This window comes from Triticum aestivum, chromosome 5A (genome assembly GCF_018294505.1).
Source record: "Triticum aestivum cultivar Chinese Spring chromosome 5A, IWGSC CS RefSeq v2.1, whole genome shotgun sequence".
NCBI classification, from domain to species: Eukaryota; Viridiplantae; Streptophyta; class Magnoliopsida; order Poales; family Poaceae; genus Triticum; species Triticum aestivum.
In genome coordinates, this window is record NC_057806.1 from 80,789,542 (window position 1) to 80,803,720 (window position 14,179).

The following is a 14,179-nucleotide window of genomic DNA, read 5'->3' on the forward strand; positions in this document are numbered from 1 at the left end:
CCTGCCGGAGTACTGCAGCTCCATCACCACCACGCCGTCGTGCTGCTGCTGGAGCCATCTTCCTCAACCTCTCCTTCCCCCTTGCTGGATCAAGAAGGAGGAGACGTTACACTGACCGTACGTGTGTTGAACGCGGAGGTGCCGTCCGTTCGGCGCTAGGATCTCCGGTGATTTGGATCACGTCGAGTACGACTTCCTCATCCCCGTTCTTTGAACACTTCCGCGCGTGATCTACAAAGGTATGTAGATGCAATCCAATCACTCGTTGCTAGATGAACTCCTAGATGGATCTTGGTGAAACTGTAGGAAAATTTTTGTTTTCTGCAACGTTCCCCAACAGTGGCATCATGAGCTAGGTCTATGTGTAGTTCTCTTGCATGAGTAGAACACAATTTGTTGTGGGCGTTGATGTTGTCAACTTTCTTGCCGCTACTAGTCTTATCTTGCTTCAACGGTATTGTGGGATGAAGCGGCTCGGACCAACCTTACACGTACGCTTACGTGAGACCGGTTCCACCGACTGACATGCACTAGTTGCATAAGGTGGCTGGCGGGTGTCTGTCTCTCCCACTTCAGTTGGAGCGAATTCGATGAAAAGGGTCCTTATGAAGGGTAAATAGAAGTTGACAAATCACGTTGTGGCTTTCACGTAGGTAAGAAAACGTTCTTGCTAGAACCCGCTTGCAGCCACGTAAAACTTGCAACAACTATTAGAGGACGTCTAACTTGTTTTTGCAGCAAGTGTTTTGTGATGTGATATGGCCAACGTTGTGATGAATAGTGAATGATATATATGTGATGTATGAGATGTTCATGCTATTGTAATAGGAATCACGACTTGCATGTCGATGAGTATGACAACCGGCAGGAGCCATAGGAGTTGTCTTTATTTTTGTATGACCTGCGTGTCATTGAGAAACGCCATGTAAATTACTTTACTTTATTGCTAAACGTGTTAGCCATAGTAGTAGAAGTAATAGTTGGCAAGCAACTACATGGAGACACGATGATGGAGATCATGATGATGGAGATCATGGTGTCATGCCGGTGACAAGATGATCATGGAGCCCCAAGATGGAGATCAAAGGAGCTACGTGATATTGGCCATATCATGTCACTATTATTATTTGATTGCATGTGATGTTTATCATGTTTTTGCATCTTGTTTACTTAGAACGACAGTAGTAAATAAGATGATCCCTCATAATAATTTCAAGAAAGTGTTCCCCCTAACTGTGCACTGTTGCGACAGTTCGTTGTTTCGAAGCACCACGTGATGATCGGGTGTGATAGATTCTAACGTTCACATACAACGGGTGTAAGACAGATTTACACATGCAAACACTTAGGTTGACTTGACGAGCCTAGCATGTACAGACATGGCCTCGGAACACAGAAGACCGAAAGGTCGAGCATGAGTCGTATAGAAGATACAATCAACATGAAGATGTTCACCGAAGTTGACTAGTCCGTCTCACGTGATGATCGGACACGGCCTAGTTAACTCGGATCATGTTATACTTAGATGACTAGAGGGATGTCTATCTGAGTGGGAGTTCATTGAATAATTTGATTAGATGAACTTAATTATCATGAACTTAGTCTAAATTATTTACAATATGTCTTGTAGATCAAATGGCCAACGTAGCCCTCAACTTCAACACGTTCCTAGAGAAAACCAAGCTGAAAGACGATGGCAGCAATTATACGGACTGGGTCCGGAACCTGAGGATTATCCTCATAACTGCCAAGAAAGAATATGTCCTACAAGCACCGCTAGGTGACGCACCCGTCCCACAGAACCAAGACGTTATGAACACTTGGCAGACACGTGCTGATGACTACTCCCTCGTTCAGTGCGGCATGCTTTACAGCTTAGAACCGGGGCTCCAAAAACGTTTTGAGAGACACGGAGCATATGAGATGTTCGAAGAGCTGAAAATGGTTTTCCAAGCTCATACCCGGGTCGAGAGATATGAAGTCTCCGACAAGTTTTTCAGCTATAAGATGGAGGAAAATAGTTCTGTCAGTGAGCACATACTCACAATGTCTGGGTTACATAACCGCTTGACTCAGCTAGGAGTTAATCTCCCGGATGACGCGGTCATTGACAGAATCCTCCAGTCGCTTCCACCAAGCTACAAGAGCTTTGTGATGAACTTCAATATGCAGGGGATGGAAAAGACCATTCCTGAGGAACATCAAGTATTGATGGTCAATAAAACCACCAAGTTCAAGAAGGGCAAGGGTAAAAAGAACTTCAAGAAGGACGGCAAGGGAGTTGCCGCGCCCGGCAAGCAAGCTACCGTGAAGAAGCCAAAGAATGGACCCAAGCCTGAGACTGAGTGCTTTTATTGCAAGGGAAGTGGTCACTGGAAACGGAACTGCCCCAAATACTTAGCAGACAAGAAGGCCGGCAAAACAAAAGGTATATGTGATATACATGTAATTGATGTGTACCTTACCAGTACTCGTAGTAGCTCCTAGGTATTTGATACCGGTGCAGTTGCTCGCATTTGTAACTCAAAGCAGGAGCTGCAGAATAAGCGGAGACTGGCGAAGGACGAGGTGACGATGCGCGTCGGGAATGGTTCCAAGGTCAATGTGATCGCCGTCGGCACGCTACCTCTACATTTACCTTCGGGATTAGTTTTAAACCTCAATAATTGTTATTTAGTGCCAGCTTTGAGCATGAACATTGTATCGGGATCTTGTTTAGTAAGAGATGGCTACTCATTTAAATCCGAGAATAATGGTTGTTCTATTTATATGAGAGATATGTTTTATGGTCATGCTCCGATGGTGAATGGTTTATTCTTAATGAATCTCGAGCGTAATGCTACACATATTCATAGTGTGAGTACCAAAAGATGTAAGGTTGACAATGATAGTCCCACATACTTGTGGCACTGCCGCCTTGGTCACATAGGTGTCAAACGCATGAAGAAGCTCCATGCAGATGGACTTTTAGAGTCTCTTGATTATGAATCATTTGACACGTGCGAACCATGCCTCATGGGTAAAATGACCAAGACTCCATTCTCAGGAACAATGGAGCGAGCAACCAACTTATTGGAAATCATACATACCGATGTGTGCGGTCCAATGAGTGTTGAGGCTCGCGGTGGCTATCGTTATGTTCTCACCCTCACTGATGACTTGAGTAGATATGGGTATGTCTACTTAATGAAACACAAGTCTGAAACCTTTGAAAAGTTCAAGGAATTTCAGAGTGAGGTTGAGAATCAACGTGACAGAAAAATCATGTTTTTGCGATCAGATCGTGGAGGAGAATACTTGAGTCACAAATTTGGCACACACTTAAGAAAATGTGGAATAGTTTCACAACTCACGCCGCCTAGAACACCTCAGCGTAATGGTGTGTCCGAACATCGTAATCGCACTCTATTAGATATGGTGCGATCTATGATGTCTCTTACCGATTTACCGCTATCTTTTTGGGGCTATGCTTTAGAGACTGCCGCATTCACTTTAAATAGGGCTCCGTCGAAATCCGTTGAGACGACACCGTATGAATTATGGTTTGGGAAGAAACCTAAGCTGTCGTTTCTAAAAGTTTGGGGATGCGATGCTTATGTCAAGAAACTTCTTCATAGGATACCCTAAAGAAACTATTGGGTATACCTTCTACCTCAGATCCGAAGGCAAGATCTTTGTTGCCAAGAATGGATCCTTTCTAGAGAAAGAGTTTCTCTCGAAAGAAGTAAGTGGGAGGAAAGTAGAACTTGATGAAGTATTACCTCTTGAACCGGAAAATGGTGCAACTCAAGAAAATGTTCCTGAGGTGCCTGCACCGACTAGAGAGGAAGTTAATGATGATGATCATGAAACTTCAGATCAAGTTGCTACTGAACTTCGTAGGTCCACAAGGACACGTTCCGCACCAGAGTGGTACGGCAACCCTGTCTTGGAAATCATGTTGTTAGACAATGGTGAACCTTCGAACTATGAAGAAGCGATGGCGGGCCCGGATTCCGACAAATGGCTAGAAGCCATGAAATCCGAGATAGGATCCATGTATGAAAACGAAGTATGGACTTTGACTGTCTTGCCTGTTGAGCGGCGAGCCATAGAAATAAATGGATCTTTAAGAAGAAGACAGACGCGGATGGTAATGTGACCATCTATAAAGCTCGGCTTGTCGCTAAGGGTTATGGACAAGTTCAAGGGGTTGACTACGATGAGACTTTCTCACCGGTAGCGAAGCTAAAGTCCGTCCGAATCATGTTAGCAATTGCCGCATTCTATGATTATGAGATATGGCAAATGGACATCAAAACGGCATTCCTTAATGGTTTCCTTAAGGAAGAATTGTATATGATGCAGCCGGAAGGTTTTGATCCTAAGAATGCTGACAAGGTGTGCAAGCTCCAACGCTCGATTTATGGGCTGGTGCAAGCATCTCGGAGTTGGAACATTCGCTTTGATGAGATGATCAAAGCGTTTGGGTTTACGCAGACTTATGGAGAAGCCTGTGTTTACAAGAAAGTGAGTGGGAGCTCTGTAGCATTTCTCATATTATATGTAGATGACATACTTTTGATGGGAAATGATATAGAACTCTTGGACAACATTAAGGCCTACTTGAATAAGAGTTTTTCAATGAAGGACCTTGGAGAAGCTGCATATATATTAGGCATCAAAATCTATAGAGATAGATCAAGACGCCTCATAGGTCTTTCACAAAGCACATACCTTGATAAGATATTGAAGAAATTCAATATGGATCAGTCTAAGAAGGGGTTCTTGCGTGTGTTACAAGGTGTGAAATTGAGCTCAGCTCAATGTCCGACCACGACAGAAGATATAGAAGAGATGAGTGTCATCCCCTATGCCTTAGCCATAGGTTCTATTATGTATGCCATGCTGTGTACCAGACCTGATGTAAACCTTGCCGTAAGTTTGGTAGGAAGGTACCAAAGTAATCCCGGCAAGGAACACTGGACAGCGGTCAAGAATATCCTGAAGTACCTGAAAAGGACTAAGAAAATGTTTCTCGTTTATGGAGGTGACGAAGAGCTCGTCGTAAAGGGTTACGTCGACGCTAGCTTCGACACAGATCTGGATGACTCTAAGTCACAAACCGGATACGTGTATATTTTGAATGGTGGGGCAGTAAGCTGGTGCAGTTGCAAGCAGAGCGTCGTGGCGGGATCTACATGTGAAGCGGAGTACATTGCAGCCTCGGAGGCAGCGCATGAAGCAATTTGGGTGAAGGAGTTCATCACCGACCTAGGAGTCATACCCAATGCGTCGGGGCCGATCAAGCTCTTCTGTGACAACACTGGAGCTATTGCACTTCCAAGGAGCCCAGGTTTCACAAGAAGACCAGGCACATCAAGCGTCGCTTCAACTCCATTCGTGAAAATGTTCAAGATGGAGACATAGATATTTGTAAAGTACACACGGACCTGAATGTAGCAGATCCGTTGACTAAACCTCTCCCTAGAGCAAAACATGATCAACACCAGAATTCCATGGGTGTTCGATTCATCACAATGTAACTAGATTATTGACTCTAGTGCAAGTGGGAGACTGTTGGAAATATGCCCTAGAGGCAATAATAAAAGCATTATTATTATATTTCCTTGTTCATGATAATTGTCTTTATTCATGCTATAATTGTGTTATCCGGAAATCGTAATACATGTGTGAATAATAGACACCAACATGTCCCTAGTAAGCCTCTAGTTGACTAGCTCGTTGATCAACAGATAGTCATGGTTTCCTGACTATGGACATTGGATGTCATTGATAACGAGATCACATCATTAGGAGAATGATGTGATGGACAAGACCCAATCCTAAACATAGCATAAGATCGTATAGTTCGTTTGCTAGAGTTTTTCAAATGTCAAGTATCCTTTCCTTAGACCATGAGATCGTGTAACTCCCGGATACCGTAGGAGTGCTTTGGGTGTACCAAACGTCACAACGTAACTGGGTGACTATAAAGGTATACTAGGGGTATCTCCGAAAGTGTCTGTTGGGTTGACACGGATCAAGACTGGGATTTGTCACTCCGTGTGACGGAGAGGTATCACTGGGCCCACTCGGTAATGCATCATCATTATGAGCTCAAAGTGACCAAGTGTCTGGTCACGGGATCATGCATTACGGTACGAGTAAAGTGACTTGCCGGTAATGAGATTGAACAAGATATTGGGATACCGACGATCGAATCTCGGGCAAGTAGCATACCGATTGACAAAGGGAATTGTATACGGGGTTGCTTGAATCCTCGACATCGTGGTTCATCCGATGAGATCATCGAGGAGCATGTGGGAGCCAACATGGGTATCCAGATCCCGCTGTTGGTTATTGACCGGAGAGCGATCTCGGTCATGTCTACATGTCTCCCGAACCCGTAGGGTCTACACACTTAAGGTTCGGTGACGCTAGGGTTGTAGGAATATGTATATGCAGTAACCCGAATGTTGTTTGGTGTCCCGGATGAGATCCCGGACGTCACGAGGAGTTCCGGAATGGTCCAGAGGTAAAGAATATATATAGGAAGGCTATTTCGGCCGTCGGGACAAGTTTCGGGGTCACCGGTATTGTACCGGGACCACCGGAAGGGTCCCGGGGGTCCACCGGGTGGGGCCACCTATCCCGGAGGGCCCCATGGGCTGAAGTGGGAAGGGATCCAGCCCAAAGTGGGCTGGGGCGCCACTTCCCCTAGGGCCCATGCGCCTAGGGTGGAGAAACCCTAAAGGGGGGGCGCCCCCTTTCTTGGGGGGTAAAGCCCCCCACCCCTTGGCCGCCGCCCCCCTAGGAGATTGCATCTCCTAGGGCCGGCGCCCCCCCTAGGCTCCCCTATATATAGTGGGGGGGATGTAGGACCACTTACCTTTGCCTTTGGTGCCTCCCTCTCCCTCTCCAACACATCCTCCTCCTCCATAGAGCTTGGCGAAGCCCTGCCGGAGTACTGCAGCTCCATCACCACCACGCCGTCGTGCTGCTGCTGGAGCCATCTTCCTCAACCTCTCCTTCCCCCTTGCTGGATCAAGAAGGAGGAGACATTACGCTGACCGTACGTGTGTTGAACGCGGAGGTGCCGTCCGTTCGGCACTAGGATCTCCGGTGATTTGGATCACGTCGAGTACGACTTCCTCATCCCCGTTCTTTGAACGCTTCCGCGCGTGATCTACAAAGGTATGTAGATGCAATCCAATCACTCGTTGCTAGATGAACTCCTATATGGATCTTGGTGAAACCGTAGAATTTTTTTTGTTTTCTGCCATGTTCCCCAACAATAACATGTTAATGGTTGTTAAGATACCTAAAATGATATGAAGACATTTGCTTCTGCAAAAATTGATGTAACGAAGGCGAAGTCAATTCAGAATATATTAATTGGGACTGATCTAAAGTGTCATGTTAGTTCTACCAGAATGGTAATTTATTGTCTGTTATGAATTCTTTTCTCCAATATTTGATAGTATTTACATTATTTATTTGATGCATACAAATTCAGTTAATCATTGGCATACCGATGAAGGGAGGTTGGTCATCTTAGAGCATCTACAGCCGGACTCAGCAACTCCGGCCCCTCAAACGCCCGCAGACACGACCGAGCGCGTCCGTGGACACTGACCAGGCATGCCCCATATTTCGTTCTCCACATATAAATCTCTCATATTCATCCCCTAAATTCATAGAAAAGCATGCAGGATGTATAGCTACATACTACGTTCTATACTACTCAAATTTCGTCGTTGTCAGAGATGGCCTCAGTCGCCTGAGCCGGAGCCTGGGCCGACGGCGACGTCTGGCCTCCGCAGCCGACTCCGTGCGGGATGGAGTTTAGGATGGCATGCTGCTCCGGCCACACGCCCACGTCCTCCTCCATCGCCGGCGCCTCCTCCTCCCCCACATCCAGCAGCGGTGCCTCCTCCATCGGCTCCTCCTCCTCCTCGCCCGCCGACTACTACTCTTCCTCCTCTTCCTCCTTCGCCGTCTCCTCCTGCTCCACCTCCTCAAAATCCTCCTCCGGCTCCAGAGGTAGCCCCACTTCCCTATGGATCCGGACCTGCTCAAGGAGGAAGAGACGGTGCTGGACCGTGTAGTAGCGGCGGCGTGGGGGCATGGCTAACGGTCTCGAGTGGCGGCGGAGGGAAGGGAGAGGCGTATGTGCTAGGGCTGGGGCCACCAGCCGGCTACGACCTCGGGCAGGGAGCCGAAGCGGCGCCACACAATGTTCACACTGTGGCGACGGTCGAGGCACCCGTCGGACTGTCGGGTTCCCTAGCGAGTCCGTGTGGGGCCATGCCGTCAGGCTGACGTGGCGGGCATGCCCGGGCATGATGACCCACAAGTATAGGGGATATATTGTAGTCCTTTCAATAAGTAAGAGTGTCGAACCCAACGAGGAGCACAAGGAAATGACAAGCAGTTTTCAGCAAGGTATTCTCTCCAAGCACTGAAATTATCAGTAACAGATAGTTGTGTGATAAGATAATTCGTAAAGGGTAACAAGTAACAAAAGTAACTAAGGTGCAACAAGGTGGTCCAATCCTTTTTATAGCAAAGGACAAGCCTGGACGAACTATTATATAAAGCAAAGCGCTCCCGAGGACACATGGGAATTATTGTCAAGTTAGTTTTCATCATGCTCATATGATCCACGTTCGTTAATTTGATAATTTGATATGTGGGTGGATCGGTACTTGGGTGTTGCCCTTCCTTGGACAAGCCTCACACTTATGATTAACCCCTCTTGCAAGCATCCACAACTATGAAATAAGAATTAAGATAAATCTAACTATAGCATGAAACATATGGATCCAAACCAGCCCCTTACGAAGCAACGCATAAACTAGGGTTTAAGCTTCTATCACTCTAGCAACCCATCTACTTATTACTTCCCAATGTCTTCCCCTAGGCCCAAATCATGGTGAAATGTCATGTGGTCGATGTTCACATAACACCACTAGAGGAGAGACAACATACATCTCATCAAAACATCGAACGAATACCAAATTCACATGATTACTTATAACAAGACTTCTCCCATGTACTCAGGAACAAACGTAACTACCCACAAAGCATATTCATGATCAAGATCAGAGGAGTATTAATCATCAAGGATCTGAAAATAGAATCTTCCATTGGATAAACCAACTAGCATCAACTACAAGGAGTAATCAACACTACTAGCAACCCACAGGTACCAATCTGAGGTTTTGAGACAAAGATCGGATACAAGAGATGAACTAGGATTTGAGAGGAGATGGTGCTGGTGAAGATGTTGATGGAGACTGACCCCCTCTCGATGAGAGGATCGTTGGTGATGACGATGGCTTCAATTTCCCCCTCCCGGAGGGAAGTTTCCCTGGTAGAACAGCTCCATCGGAGCCCTAGATTGGTTCTGCCCATGTTCGGCCTCGAGACGGCGACGCTTCATCCCGAAAGCTTCCTTCTGATTTTTTTCAGGTCAAAACACACCATTGTTGGGGGACGTAGTAATTCAAAAAGTATCCTATGATCACGCAAGATCTAACTAGGAGATGCATAGCAACGAGAGGGGAGAGTGTGTCCACATACCCTCGTAGACTGAAAGCGGAAGCGTTTAGTAATGCGGTTGATATAGTCGAATGTCTTCACGATCCAAGCGATCCAAGTACCGAACGTACGACACCTCTGTGTTCAGTACACATTCAGCATGATGACGTCCCACAAGCTCTTGATCCAGTAGAGGGTCGAGGGAGAGTTTTGTCAGCACAACATTGTGGTGACGGTGTTGATGATGTGATCCGCGCAGGGCTTCGCCTAAGCACTACGACAATATAACCGAGGTGGTAAACTGTGGAGGGGGGCACCGCACACGGCTAAGACAATTGATGTTGTGCCTTTGGTGTGCCCTCTACCCATGTATATAAAGGAGGGGGAAGGAGCAGGCCGGCCAAGGGGGAGACGCGCCAAGGGGGGGAGTCCTACTAGGACTCCAAACCTAGTAGGATTCGGCCCCCTTTCCTTCCAACGGAAAGGGGGAAAGGGGAAAGGAGGGAGAGGGAGAAGGAAAGAGGGGGGCCATGCCCCCTCCCTTGTCCAATTCAGATTGGGGCAAGGAGGCGCGCCCCACCTCCTGTGGCCTGCCTCCTCTCTTCCACTATGGCCCATTAGGCCCAATAACTTTCCCGGGGGTTCCTGTAACCTCCCAGTACTCCGAAAAATCCCCGATCTTCTTTGGAACCATTCTGGTGTCCGTATATAACCTTCCAATATATCAATCTTTACCTCTCAACCATTTCGAGAGTCCTCGTAATGTCCGTGATCTCATCCAAGACTCCGAACAAACTCTGGTCATCAAAAACACATAACTCATAATACAAATCGTCATCGAACGTTTAAGCGTGCGGACCCTACGGGTTCGAGAACTATGTAGACATGACTGAGACACATCTCTAATCAATAACCAATAGCGGAACCTAGATGCTCATATTGGCTCCTACATATTCTACGAAGATCTTTATCGGTCAAACCGCATAACAACATACGTTATTCCCTTTGTCATCGGCATGTTACTTGCCCGAGATTCGATCGTCGGTATAATCATACCTAGTTCAATCTCGTTACCGGCAAGTCTCTTTACTCATTCCGTAATGCATCATCCCGCAACTAACTCATTAGTCACATTGCTTGCAAGGCTTATAGTGATGTGCATTACCGAGAAGGCGCAAAGATACCTGTTCGATACACGGAGTGACAAATCCTAATCTCGATCTATGCCAACTCAAGAAACACCTTCGGAGACACCTGTAGAGCATCTTTATAATAACCTAGTTACGTTTGATAGCACACAAGGTGTTCCTCCGGTATTCGGGAGTTGCATAATCTCATAGTCAGAGGAATATGTATAAGTGATGAAGAAAGCAATAGCAATAAAACTAGACGATCATAATGCTAAGCTAACGGATGGGTCTTGTCCATCACATCATTCTCTAATGATGTGATCCTGTTCATCAAATGACAACACATGTCTATGGTCAGGAAACTTAACCATCTTTGATTAATGAGCTAGTAAAGTAGAGGCATACTAGGGACACTCTGTTTGTCTATGTATTCACACATGTACTAAGTTTCCGGTTAATACAATTCTAGCATGAATAATAAACATTTATCATGATATAAGGAAAAATAAATGACAACTTTATTATTGCCTCTAGGGCATATTTCCTTCAACCATATAGCAGAAGATGGGCGTTGGAGTTCTGCCAGAGGGCCCATAAGGACGGGGGGCGCGCCCTCCACCCATGTGGCTGGCTGGTGTCCCCCCTGTGGTGCTTTCTTCACCCAATATTTTTATATATTCCAAAAATATTCTCCGTGAAGTTTCAGGACTTTTGGGGTTGTGCAGAATAGGTCTCTAGTGTTTGCTCCTTTTCTAGTCCAGAATTCCAGCTGTCGTCATTTTCCTTCTTCATGTAAACCTTATAAAATATGAGAGAAAAGGCATAAGGATTATGATATAATGTGTAATAACAGCCCATAATGCAATAAATATTGATATAAAAGCATGATGCAAAATGGACGTATAAACTCCCCCAAGCTTAGACCTCGCTTGTCCTCAAGCGAAAGCCGAAATCGAAAAATATGTCCACCTGTTTAGAGATAGAGGTGTCGATAAAATGAAATACAGACATGAGGGCATCATGATCATCTTTAGAACAACAACATATAATGCCATATAATTTCTCATTCTAAAGTAAAAATTCACTCACAAGGTAAAGTATGAATCAAAAACTTCAATGAAAACCAACAAACTATGATCTCGGTCATTAAGGCAATTGCAATTTATCAGAACATCGGAAAGAGTCAATTGAAGAGCTTTTCAGCAAGTACAGATACTCAACTATCATTTAATCTTTCACAATTTCTAACACTCACACGATACTTATGGGTACAAAGTTTCAATCAGACACAGAGAAAGATAGGGGCTTATAGTTTTGCCTCCCAACCTTTTACCCCGAGGATAATCTCAACAATAGTACTTTATGAAAACCTACATCCGAGTGGATATATATATATATATATATATATATATATATATATATATATATATATATATATATAGTGTTACTTTTCATTACCCAGGGTGCAGAATAAGTTATTCTTCACCTGAGGTAATCTTACGATCATTTCATAATTAAATTACGTTTCGAATTTAAATAGTTTCATTTCTATTGATTCACTACGTAAAATTTGACATAAGAAAATAAAAATATAGGTCATAAGACAAGAAATTTGTAGTTTATGTGTATTTTAGACTATATTTTTACGTTTGTAATTTTATATAACATAAAATATTTTTACGGCGATTATATATTTTCTTACGGTCCCTTTTTGCATCGGAAATATGACAAAACTTAGAGAAAGTAAAATTACGGTGCATTGATGGTAAAATAGAGGGGGGTGAAGAATAACTATTCATCACCCAGGGTGACGAATAGCGCGACCCTATATATATATATATATCCAGATCTCTCCAACACATAGTGCTGCCAAAGGAAAAAGTGTAAAAAGGAAAGGTGATGATCACCATGACTCTTGTACTTTGTTGGAAAAGGCAGTGCCTAGGAGGTGCTTAGGCACTCCTAGGCGCTAGGCAATGGCCAAACGCCTCGCCTAGGGCATAAATGGAGGTCTAGGCAGGGCAAGCAAGGAATTTCCTACCCAAGCAAGAAATCATGCCACATAGTGCACTGATATGCCAAACGGGTTATATTTTAATGGTAGTAGATGGTAATTAACTTATTTATCTGCCCTAAACTAATATCAAAACCCATATAATAATCACAAATACACTACGAGTAAAAAATATATTACCGCCTAGGCCACACCTAGGGCGCTTAGGCACCGCCTAGGCACTAGGCGATGGCCGACCGCCTCGCTTACGCCTACCGCTTTTTCCAACCTTGCTCTTGTATAAGGGTAGAAGATAAAAGTAAAAGATAGGCTATTCACAGAGGGAAGTAGAGGTTGTCATGCGCTTTTATGGTTGGATGCACAAAATCTTAATGCAAAAGAACGTCACTTTATATTGCCGCTTGTGATAAGGACATTTATTATGCAGTCCATCACTTTTATTTCTTCCATATCACAAGTTCGTATAAATCTTATTTTCTTCACACTGATAGATCATGCATATTTAGAGAGCAATTTTTATTGCTTGTACCGATGACAACTTACTTGAAGGATCTTACTCAATCCATAGGTAGGTATGGTGGACTCTCATGGCAAAACTGGTTTAAGGGATGTTTGGAAGCACAAGTAGTATCTCTACTTGTTGCAAAGAATTTGGCTAGCATGAGAGGGAAAGGCAAGCTCAACATGTTGGATGATCCAAGATAATATAACTTCAATTCGGATGTAAGAAAACATAACCCATTATGTTGTCTTCCTTGTCCAACATCAACTTTTTAGCATGTCATATTTTAATGAGTGCTCACGATTACAAAAGACGTCCAAGATAGTATATTTATATGTGAAGCCTCTCTTTCTTTATTAATTCCTATTAATTGCAACAATGACCAAAACTATGTTTGTCAACTTTCAACAACTTTTATTCATCATACTCTTTATATGTGAAGTCATTACTCTCCATAAGATCATTATACTATCTTTTTATTCTTTCTTTAATTCCCTCAAGATCATAGCAAGATAGCAAAGCTCTCAAATCAAAACTACTCTTTATTATATATAACTCAAGGACTCGATTACATAGATAGAGATCAAAACAAAACTCAAAGATAGATCATATTAAAAAATTTATTCTTCTAGATCAAGATATAACCAAAAGGATTGAACTAAGAAAAACGATAAAGGTAAAGGTATGATGGTGATACGATACCGGGGCACCTCCCCCAAGCTTGGCAGTTGCCAAGGGCAGTGCCTACTCATGTATTTATGTCTCTTTCTTTGAAGGTGGTGATGTAGTAGGCTTGTCATCCATCTTCCAAGGCACAGGCTCACGATCTATACCAATATAAAAAGACCCAAAGGGGAAGATTCAACTGATCTCGACCATCGAACTAAGTCAATCCAATGACCTAGATTGCTCCAATGGTGAGCGTTCAACATGTTTAACATGCAATTAATATCATACCAAATATTGTACTAATCATAAAATTAACACAAATAATAGCATACCTAATAT